This window comes from Macrobrachium rosenbergii, chromosome 44, assembly GCF_040412425.1.
Source record: "Macrobrachium rosenbergii isolate ZJJX-2024 chromosome 44, ASM4041242v1, whole genome shotgun sequence".
In the NCBI taxonomy this organism is placed as follows: domain Eukaryota; kingdom Metazoa; phylum Arthropoda; class Malacostraca; order Decapoda; family Palaemonidae; genus Macrobrachium; species Macrobrachium rosenbergii.
The window spans coordinates 20313004-20325503 of record NC_089784.1 but is presented as its reverse complement, the minus strand read 5'-3'; the positions used below and the strand labels follow the sequence as shown (position 1 = coordinate 20325503).

General features: G+C 36.2%; 2 protein-coding genes across 4 annotated transcripts in view; one reads left to right on the top strand and one right to left on the bottom strand.

Annotated features, from left to right (window-relative positions):
• The window catches only part of Gbeta76C (guanine nucleotide-binding protein subunit beta-2), a 79868-nt gene that overhangs the window by 22817 nt on the left and 44551 nt on the right, over window positions 1–12500 (bottom strand). The window lies entirely within an intron of this gene.
• Plod (procollagen lysyl hydroxylase) overlaps window positions 12473–12500 on the top strand; it is a 106095-nt gene continuing 106067 nt past the window's right edge. Inside the window, exon 1 of one of the 3 annotated variants that reach the window (XM_067087880.1) lies at window positions 12473–12500. This exon is cut by the window's right edge and continues 288 nt beyond it. The gene's annotated coding sequence lies outside the window, so the exon portion shown is untranslated. The other 2 variants (XM_067087879.1, XM_067087877.1) reach the window with 2 other exon arrangements.

Below are 12500 nucleotides of genomic sequence, written 5' to 3'. Positions count from 1 at the left end.
ACTTATTTGGGCAGACTTAAAAGAACACCTAGTCATTCAGTTTCATATATAATTAAATGAAATCGGAGTAGAGTAATTAGCTAAAATGTTTGCATATTAAGTATAAATATCATATAACTATATATAGCATTTTTATAAAATAGACTTTATAGGTGGATAAGAACAAGCAAAAGCCTAGAGTTTATTAGTGTGTCATAAATAAGAAAAACTTGGTAAAAGCAAAATGAAAACATAAAGAAGTTGCAAATAAAGAAAATGTTCGTCAGACTCAAGCAATGAAGGCAGACTGAAGAAAACGTGAATTATTTATATCTGAATTCTTGCCTGAGTAAAGGTAGGATATTACGACGAAAATTGACTCGTGGAAAATTTAATAATCTGCACCGAGAGGGTGAGAGGAATTTAAAGGGTTACGAAGCAGCTCTTGAGCGAAAATTTACGCGGAAAAAGGGACAGGATAAATAGTTATTAAGTGCCAACGATGTTCATGAACTTGTAGATATGACGAATTCAAAGGAGTGATATATATATATATATATATATATATATATATATATATATATATATATATATATATATATATAATATATATATATATATATATATATATATATATATATATATATATATTTATATATATATAATGTATATATATTTATATATGTATGTATGTATATATATATGTATGTGTCTGTATATATGTATATATATATATATATATATATATATATATATATATATATATATATATATATATATATATATATATATTATGTATGTATATATATATATATATATATATATATATATATATATATATATATATATATATATATGTCTATATATATATATATATATATATATATATATATATATATATATATACCTGTCATTTAATGTCTTATATAAGCCATGTTACTTATTTTATTTTTAAAATGAACCACTTTAAGGATTAAACCTTGTATTTTCTATATTCACTGAGGTTTTATTTTACAACCAATCTGAAATCAAAATTTTGATTTCTGTGTGATAATAAAAAAAGACGTTAGAAATTTGGGGAGTTAATATACTCGCTTAATCAATATCTAATTTCTGTTTTTCTTTGTACAACATATGAATCTAATCTGTCACAAATATCTAATCCCCAAAAAATTTCTCAGTTGATAGTTATCTTTTGGCAGTTTGAAGATGTAATAAATCATAAAAAATATAAAAAAAAAATGCTTGAGCAATTATCAAGGGAAATAATTATTCAACCACAAAGTGACAGTGGCCTCAGAGCTCTTATTTCGAGCAGCTGTTAACTATGCTTTAGCACCCTTAATTAGCCCTCAAGTGCTAATTATACGGTTCATATAACTTCAAGCGATGTTCTACTTTCCTGAGTGATTCACTGGACAAGTTCTCTGAAGCTTTTTTTTTTAATGGTTTAATACCTTTTATGACTTCCCTGGAACCTACAGCAAACAAGTAAAAAAATGAGCCGAAGTTTCTTCGGCGCAATCGAGTTTTCTCTACGGCGTATATCAAGGCCACCGAAAATAGATTTATCTTTCGGTGGTCTCGGTATAATACTGTATGAGCCGCTGCCCATGAAAATTTAACCACTGCCAGGTGGTGGCCTATCCTATATCGTTGCCAGAAGCACGATTATAGCTAATTTTAACCGTAAGTAAAATTAAAACTACTGAGGCTATAGGGCTGCAATTTGGTATGTCTGATGACTGGAGGGTGGATGATCGACATACCAATTTGCAGCCCTTTAGCCTCAGTAGTTTTTAAGACCTGAGGGCGGACAGAATAAATGGGGACAGAAAAAAAGTGCGGACAGAATGAAGTGCGGACAGACAGACAAAGCCGGCACAGGAGTTTTCTTTTACAGAAAACTAAAACTGCTCCCAATTCAGATCTGTTTATGCCAACTTATATAAAACCAAAGCATCCCATTATAAGGTATGTTTTTTTTTTTTTACCATGGACGTTTTTAACTGTTTAGTCGATTTCCATTTTGTCCTTTGTAAAATCCTTGTGATCTAAAATAACATTTCATCCCATGCACAATTCCTGGCATATTTTGATCGGATGTTTTTCTTGCAATAAGCAGTCTTGTTCTTACGTCCAAAATAACAACACTTCAAATCATAGAGATGATAAATTTTCTTTCTTTATTGTTCTGTGTTAGTTTTCTGTAAAAGAAAACCATTGTTACGGCTTTTTCTGTCCGTCCGCACTTTATTCTGTCCTCACTTTTTTCTGTCCCCATTTATTCTGTCCGCCCTCAGATCTTAAAAGCTGCCGAGGCTAGAGGGCTGTAAATTGGTATGTTGCTCATCCACCCTCCAATCATCAAACATACCAAATTGCAGCCCTATAGCCTCATTAGTTTTATTTTATATAAGGTTAAAGCTAGCTACAATCGTATTTCTGGCAACGATATAGGATAGGCCACTACCGGGCCGTGGTTAAAGTCTCAAGGGCCCCGGCTCATACAGCATTATGCCGAGACCACCGAAAGAGAGATCTACTCTCGGTGGCCTTGATTATACGCTGTAGCGGCTGTACAGAAAACCTGCACTTTTTACTTGTTTCTTTTTGCAACAACTCTGCTGTAACTCTTTCTCCGAAGTGGCGGGTCTTATCTGAATAGATCATAAACTTCAATGAAGACCTTTAAGGACATTCCTTCTTGTCATCCATAGGTAACACCTAAAGTTTTTTGTCGCCTGTAATCCAATGGTTCTGTATTCCTTGTATTTGTAAGTGGCGTCTATTCGTGACATTTAAACTGGTTCTTAAGCTTCATTATATTGTGTTAAAGGGCGCATATATTCTGATTTATGTCTACGGCCATTTTCAAACTGATGCATGAAGTCAAGACTTATTTCTAGGTGTAAAGATGACAGGGTAATTGTGTTAAGGTCAAAAGTGTTTCTGTCATCTGCCGTCCTTTTGACATTTGTTCCGTGTAATTTATTTTTTCTCTGTATTTTATCTTGCTATGACGATTGCACATTTCATATTTTTTTTATACCTATATCTTATTCCATGAACATTTTACCATCAAAAACTGTTATTCACCATGAAGTTATTGTAGTTTACATTTTTCATTGATTGAAAAGCTCGTAGTTTTTCCTTCCAAAGATGAAAAATGTGCCTTTGTAGGAAATAACTTGTAAGAAACATTATGTCTTCAGGGTGGCAATGTGTAAACAATAACTGAAGGGAATTGCTGATATTATTATTTCTCTGCTGGGCAAATCCTTCTCTAGTAGTCACTCTCCTTCTGTGGAAATAGTTTCCCCTTCAAGATAATTTGCAAAAAGAGAAAGAGAGAGAAAAAAAATTACATTTTGCGCAGCCTTAAGGTATCACCCTGAACTGTTGTAAGGTCTCTCTCTGACTGTCTTTCCCTGTTCGATCATGAACATAACAGGATGCAAAGGGAAAGATTGCGGCTAACGTCTGGAACTTGAAAGTATTCGATGAATTCAGGATCAAGGATCTCTCAGAGCCAGAGTGTCTGCTACTACACCAAATATGGGAAGGAAACCAATACGGAGAGACTTACAATTTTCAATTTTAGTTTTTGGTCTCAGTGATAAGCTGCCTTAAACGGACGTCACGTGCTTCATCTGGAATTAATTTTGACACATTTAAAATATATGAATTTATCGCACTATTTAGATATGCATCTGGTGTATTGTAGTAATAGGACACGTTGCTATACACCAGAATATAACCATCCCTCTTACTCCGTTGTACAGTTCTGCATTCATTTTGCCTGCTGTAACTCTAATTGGTTGGACAATTGCCTCTGAAATAATAGGCTACCCAGCAGTGCTGTGACGCACGAGGAACAAGAACGTCGGGGATGTATACTAGGATTCCAACAGCCACACGACGTTTTTAGCCGGGATGCAGTTGCAAGACACGAATGCCTTAGTACCACCCGGAAGTTGTCGCAACCATTAGAGCGCACGCGCACACGATATCTCTCTCTCTCTCTCTCTCTCTCTCACACACACTCTCTCTCTCACACACACACACACACACACATATATATATATATATATATATATATATATATATATATATATATATATATATATATATTAGAAATAATGTACCACGAGATCGAGTTTCACAGAAAATATATATATATATATATATATATATATATATATATATATATATATATATATATATATATATATATATAGATAGATAGATATATACCGTATATATAAATTATATATATATGCATATAAATATATAACATGTATATACATATAAATATTTATATATTATCAGAATAATTTAGTTAAGGTATATATATATATATATATATATATATATTATACATACATATATACACATATATATATATATATATATATATATATATATATATATATATATATATATATATATATATAGTGTATGTATTTTCGAATAATTTAATAAAGGCATACTCAACCTAATAAAGCCTACTGGTTTCCTAGTTAAAAGTCATCTTCCATATTATAAATGGAATGGTTTTCCAACGCGTTTATAGTTGAACTGTATCTGATACACTGGGTTACAGAGCAATTCTTAGATCAGATAAAACATTCTAGAGTGTAAATAAGTCAAATTAATGACATACGTCAAATTCATGCGCAGCTAGCATTGAAGAGGGACTTACCTGTCTCAAATGACCTAAGAAAATAGTATTTCATCCACACTTTAAAAATATTTCTTACAGTGAGTGAACACTTATGAATTTCATACATACGTACACATACACATACACAAACACATACACAGACACACCCACACACACATATATATATATATATATATATATATATATATATATATATATATATATATATATATATATATATATATATATATATATATATATATATATATATATACATATATATGTTATATATATATTATATATATGTGTGTATATATGTGTGTGTGTGTATGTGTATATGAATTAAATCGAAAGATGATATCGATATCATTTTCATAATCTCTGCTAAACAGAAATGTCTGGACTTACCTTAAAACCCTAATTTTCCTGTTGACTATCCCTCATTTATTTTTTTTTTTTTCACACTTCTCTTATCACGAGTCTTTAGATTTCAGAAAGAAACTTCACTCACGTAAACTTGTCCTCCGTGCGTGAAGAGAAAGCTGCCAATGTAGATCGTTACGTGATTAACCACCGGTCTTTCGCGCATTTTTTTATTTTCTTTTTTTTTTTGTTTTTTTCACAACGTTTTCTGTTTTCCAGTTCACTGCACAGATTAGTTTTTTTTCTATCGATCCTTCTCTTACATTTCTGCTGACGTCATTTTGCGAATTTCTTCGCTTTCTCGTGCTCAACTTTCTCGAAAAATTGAAATTGTTAATGATATTTCGACCTGATATTGCAGTGAAAAGATATTTTTTAATCAATCTAATTTTCAAAATTAGAATACAGCATCTTCCTGGTTAGATCAAAATTATTTCTACTCATGTGCTGCAAAATTTCATTCTTCCATATAATATGATATTAAAATTCCAAAAAAAGTTTGCTGCAAAATCTCATACTTTGCATAATATAATCTTAAAATTTCAAACGAATTCATAAACCCATAGAAAGCCCCCCCACAAAAGATGAATATATTCACATTCATGCTTGAAAATTCCGTTAGATTTCAGCATAACGAATCATGCTAATGATGTACTTTGTACCTGTGAGGGGAACAGCTCCATACCAACGATAATTAACATTCATTTTTCATGTAATTCTAACCGAGAGGTCGTCTTCTCCATCCGCACAAGTGAACAGAAGTACACAAACCACGCGCTGATAATTGGGGGTGTGTAAAAGCGTACACCTGGTGACCCATTTATACACATCTGTGTAAATTGTTTGCACACTTGTAATCATTTTTTAGACATATATATAATATTCATATTGTGTAGATGCATATATATACGTGAAAATGTATATGTGTGTGTATATACATACAGTATATATACATATATATAGTTATATGTATATATGTATGTATGTATACATATGTATATATACATATAATACATACAGACATACATATATGCGTGTATATGTGTATGCGTGTCTGTGCATTCAGTCATTTCTACCATAAAGCGTCACCTTTCATTCGAAAGGCCTGTATTGATTTAGAGTTTTTCGGTGATTGCAATTGATGTAGTTGTCCAAATGAAACGGAAAAGCGCAATTTTGTCAGATATGCAGTAATTTCATCGTTAATTTTCCAGCGATATTTTATCAAAACTGATAATATTCAGTGGATAGAGGGGAGGAAAGGAACTGAAGAATTAATATTCGCTTTGTAGTTGATTATTTGATAACATCATTCAAAAATATTGGGGAAAATAATTCTCGAGTTTTAATCCTCTGTTTTCTGCTCTGCCAAAAGCTATTTTATATTCTGTTTTATTTAAGAGTTTTCAGATTTATTTTTATTGTTATTCTTACAAAGAACCTAAAAACCATATTAGCCAGTAATTCTTTATATATATTTTTTCATTGTATTCATAGTATTGTTTAAAAAATGCCCTGTCACTGATGTCCTTCATAAGTTAAATATTAGTGTTAAAAGCAAAAACTTAAAAGAAGCGTTTCGAGAGACACTTTAGTTTTCAATAAAAAGAAAACTATTGAGGTGGCCATTTGTCTGTTCGTCCGTCTGTCCTCCCTCAGATCTTAACACTACTGAGGCTAGAGGGCTGCAAATTGGTGTGTTGATCATTCACCCTCCAATCATCAAGGATACCAAATTGCAGCCCTCTAGCCTCAGTAGTTTTTATTTTATTTAAGGTTAATGTTAGCCATGACCGCGACAACACAGGCCACCACCGGGCCGTGGGTGAAAGTTTCATGGGCTGTGGCTGAGAGTTTCATGGCTGAGGGTTTCGTACAGCATTATACGCTGTACAGAAAACTCGATTGCACCGAAGAAACTTCGGCGCATTTTTACTTGCTTATTTTCTAGCAACTCGTCGAATACCATAAGTCTCTATAAGGCGCGCGGGTCGTTTGTAGGTGTATGTAAACTCCCACCTGCCTTTATCATTCTTGAACGCATTGCTTACTTTCTTATTGTTGCAGTTCTTTTTACGCCACATATACTAAGCAAAGATAATAAATCATCCGTTAACCCAAACATTTTCCTTTCACTGCAAGAAACAGAGTTGGGTCAACAACCCTTCCATATATTCCCTCTAGTATCGATTGGACACTCTGAGCTTCTTCTGGACCTTTTGCAAACACTTGCTTCTTTGCTTCACTTATTCAGTGACGCATTTCTTTTCATTATACAATTATCCGTTATCTTTATTCCAAGGTGCCTATACAGATCAACTGCTTTATTCTTCCACCACCCATGTTGGACTTCATTTCCCATTTACCAGATTTACATTTGGCCTGATAAGCTTACTTTTGCTCTTCTCCTCTTGTGAAGGATTTCAAACTTTCCCTCTCATTTCTACAGTCCCCTGTCACTAGAGCATTATTTGAAAACATCAAGAATTTCACTCACCTTTCATAGCTCACTTCCTTATCATACAGCATTTCACCTACATCTGCTATCATTTTATTTTATTTCTTTTTACTTCTCACCACACTCAGTGATATAGATATTAAGCAGCCATGGAGATATAGTGTCCTCTTGCCTCAGTCACATCTTAGCACCAAACCAGTCACTCTCGCGTCAGCATATTCTAACAAGCACTTTGCTCCCATCACAGAAACTTTTAATCATTCAACAACTTGACTTGTATGCCATGCATACCACTAGCGGATCCAGAAAAATTTCATGGGGGCGCCAATTTTCATATTATACATGCATATATATATATGTATATATGTATATATACATATATATATGTATAGATATGTATATATATACTTATATATCTATACTATACAAATATTTAAAGAGAGAGAGAGAGAGAGAGAGAGAGAGAGAGAGAGAGAGAGAGAGACAGGGATAATGCAAGCATTTTATTTAGAATTCAGTAGTTGATATCTGAAGTATTTACCCGTCTTTAGAATGTTATTTCTCATTTATGTTATTATTATCTAAATCTTCAATATTATTTTTTTGTCATTACTTTCATGGGGGGGCTACGTTCCCAGGTGGCCCCCACCCCCTGGATACGCTAGCGATACACACTTAACGTCCTTTACATATCCTCTCCAACGACAGCACATATGAATACGTATACATGAGGACAAAGACAGTGCAAAGTGTTAATCTTTTCCACGAATAATGTAACGCTATATTTTTATTAGCACCATTTACTTATTTAACACTCAGGCTGCTAAAAGCTTAAAGAACATGACAGACTTCATCTAGCCCATTTTTCGGAGGAAAGAAATGAACAGGATGTTGGTGAGCCTGCTTGAAGCTCATTGAAAGGAAGACTGAAGATGACAACCTTATCAGTATTGACGATTTACGGGTAGCACTGAAGTCTACTTCTATCAACTGCAGTGAAGTTAAGTATACCTTAGTTTTACCAGACCACTGAGCTGAGTAACAGCTCTCCTAGGGCTGGCCCGAAGGATTAGACTTATTTAACGTGGCTAAGAACCAGTTGGTTACTTATCAACGGGACCTACAGCTTATTGTGGAATCCGAACCACATTATAGCGAGAAAATAAATTTCTATCACCAGAAATAAATTCCTCTAACTCTTCATTAGCCGGCCGGAGAGTCGAACTCGGGCCTAACGAGTGCTAAGCCACAACTCTACCGACTCTCCCAAAGAAGAGCTTCAACTGCAGTGAAATTTCCTTTTTAATGGATTAGAACAATATGCCATTATGAGGTTCAAAGACATTCAGTATCAAACGGGAAGACGAGATTGCAAGTCACTGAACGAACAACAATCGACCATTACCCTTGAATCTGACCACCTGATTTCTTTTGCTGAAGGGGGCGCGGGGCGGCGGCGGGCCGGCGGGGCCGATAGACCTCCCTCTGGCGCTGAGGTCGTTCAACTTTAGAATGGGACATCGACGCACTCAACCCTAACATGGAAATATCATTCTTTTTCACATTACATTTTGAAAGGCTAAAAAAAAAAAAAAAGACACTTTTCCGCTGCATTGAAAGGAGGTCAGTTCAATATGAATTAGAAAATGATTTTCGAATATATAAAAAAATCGATTTTTTTTTTTGTCTATTTTTGTTTTGCATTCATTCACTTTTTGTCTTTATCTTGGCTCAGCTCTTGTATTTGTTAGAAAGACAAGTGCATACTGTTGTTGCTTGTCTCTCCCTGACCCAGTGTGCTTCTCCACCTGGTCAGCAACATTTGCTGTTTTTACAGAAACGAGGCGAATGATAAAAAGGCAGAAAATCGTGCTATGGAAACAATCGTCACTTCCTTAACAATGTTTCGAGTAGTTTACATCTTGTAACGAATAACTGCCCTGGTGATCTGGCGTCACGAACTCAAAGTTCATAACTGAGCAAGGAGCAGCTTCCGTTGTCTGAATTTGCCGGCTACTTCAAAGCGATGATTACCGCCGAATATGAAGCCTTTGCGTCAGTCTCATATGCGAGAGGCTCGACAGATGCAATTTGAAGAGTTAAAGACAGAGACAGCACTCATAAAACGCTTCGAAAGATGAAAGAAAAACGTGAGCAGAAAATTAATAAGAGTAATACAAAAGCACAATGCGATGATTTTGTCATAAATGAAGTCTACAAAGACGAATGCGTCAACAACGTCGTCGTGAGAAGTCTGCCACGCTCTACATCACATTTTAAGATTTTGTGAAAGATTACGACAAGTTTTCGAAGTGAATATACTTATTCACGGCATAACGTTGTGAATAGTTTAGCATTTGAGCTTTCCTAAACGCTTACAATACAGATTCTTTCATGCCCCGTGAACAGAGATCACGTCATGATCACGGCCAGTTAAATATATTCCAGTTTTCTTAGTTTGCAAAGGGAACTCACCATGAATTAGTTGTTTACACCCCAGCACAGCCGGAACCTTCTTTGTGTTTGAAATACGCATCGTGGATAACGGAGTCATCACCCAGAGAAGAAGCAAGCATAAAGTGTAACAGATTTCCTCTCTCTCTCTCTCTCTCTCTCTCTCTCTCTCTCTCTCTCTCTCTCTCTCTCTCTACGAGCCCGCCTGATATGCAGCCTCCCCTTTTCAAATAACTTTGAGATGAAAGGCTTTCAGCCAGTACAGATGGTGTGTCTATGTTATAGCCATCACAGCGACAATTCAATTGTTTTCATCGGAAGCTATACAGGCAGTGAATGCTGAGAGAGAGAGAGAGAGAGAGATGGAAAATTTGGTGGAGTGGGAATGCTGAGCGTGAGGTCATGTGTACGTGTGCGTCCGGAACTAACGACCTAAATGAGGTGTGGAACGGCCGACCGTGACGTCACAGCGGATCCAAAAACCGTGGGAGCTCACTTTTCTCTCCGCATCGGACACATTTCGATCCTTTGCGCTCCAGTCAGCATCAAAATTAGCATCGGCATTCGCAGAGAAAGGATGCTTAAATCTTCTTAGTGAGATACGAGCAAATGCTGTAAAGAAAACTCAATAATAATTCTGGGAGCCAAGAGTAATGGCAGGAATCCTACAAATATTGGGCACTGAGCTTGAAGACGCTGTAATTAGTTGCTCGGAGCGGTTCTGATTTCAGTCACGTATGCGCTTGCTCTCGTTGCTCACGAGAATTTGTCGGACGGATAAATTTCACAATATTTTCAGCCCGACTTTGGAAAGTTATGATTTCCGGAATAGTGGTTTATTTACCACAAGAAACGCGAGTGGGACAAGCCTTCAAAATCAAAACAAGTTTCTCTTTCTCTTAACTTTAATTATTTTTTTACCTCGCAACTACCCACATCACAAAAGTCAAAGTGAATTCACATTTCCTTTCCGTTTTGACTTCTATTCGAGGCTCTCATTATACACAAAATGAAAGGAAAGAAATGCTAATTAAATTCCTGATTAAACCACTACCAAGATGAGACCGGAAACTGCCGTACACACTCAAAGTGATGCTGAGGCTCTTGTTGCCGGGTGGTAAAGGGTCGTACCTCCATTATTGCTCATGGAAGTCGTCGTGTTTCAAATATTGCTTAGTTAAGGCGCCGTGTCTCCATTATTGCTCAGAAAAGGCGTCGTGTCTACAGTATTACTTACGGAAGACTTTTCTTCTCTATCATTGCTCAGGGAAGACGTCTTGTCTACAGTATTACTTAGGAAATACTTTTTGTCTTTATCATTGCTCAGGAAAGACATTGCGTCTCCATTCTTGCTCAGGGAAGACGTTGCGTCACTATTATTGCTCAGGAAAGACGTTGCGTCTCCATTCTTGCTTAGGAAAGACGTTGTGTCTCCACTATTGCTCAGGAAAGACGTTGCGTCTCTATTATTGCTCAGGAAAGACGTTGCGTCTCTATTATTGCTCAGGAAAGACGTTGCGTCTCCATTATTGCTCAGGAAAGACGTCTTGTCTCTGGTATTGATTAGGAAAGACGTCGTGCTTACATTATTGCCCAGGAAAGACGTCGTGCTTCCGTTATTGTTCAGTAAAGACGTAGTGTCTCCGATATTGATTAGGAAAGATGGCGAGTTTCCATTATTCTTAAGGAAAGACGTCGTGTCTCCAGTATTGCTAGGGAAAGACGTCGTGTCTCATTCCTCGGGAAGGACGTTGTCTTTATTATTACTCTGGGAAGACGTCGTATCCCTAGTATTGTTCAGGAAAGACGTCGCATCTTCAGTGTTGCTCGTTAAAGACTTGTCTCCATTAATGCTATGGATGGACGTCGTGTCCCCAGTATTTCTCAGGAAATACGTCATGTCTCCGGTATCACTTTGGAAAGACGTCGTGTCCAGCGTCGCTTAGGAGAGAAGTTGTCTCCATTATTGCTCAAGAAAGATATCGTATCTCCAGTACTGCTCTCTCGTGAACCACACCAACAAGCAATTTACAGATAGACCCAAACGGCTAACAAGAAAGCCGAGACTATTTCCTAGATGTCACAAACGAAGTGACGCTCATTGCTCTGTGTTTGTGTGTGTGTGTGTGTGTTTGCGTGTCAGAGAGAGAGAGAGAGAGAGAGAGAGAGAGAGAGAGAGAGAGAGAATCGCATGATGTGACGGACTTTCTCCCAGTGCACGCGTGAGCGAGGACCGAATTCTCTCGCTGTATATTAAAGAACTACCGCCAACGAGCTTGTTCAGTGTGGATGTGAATGTCGTACCGCATGCGGGATTCAAGAAAGGGCTTTTTAAAACCCTGGTGACTGCTCTGGACTGATTTTTCACAAGTTCGGTGACATCCGCGTGACTTCGTCTACCGTCATCCCTTGCACGAGTGATGGGTGACGGTTTTTATAACAGTTTTTTCTCAGCACTTACGTAGACGACGGTACTACGACCTCATTATAGTAATTGATGAAGCTGACCCTTTTTTTTTT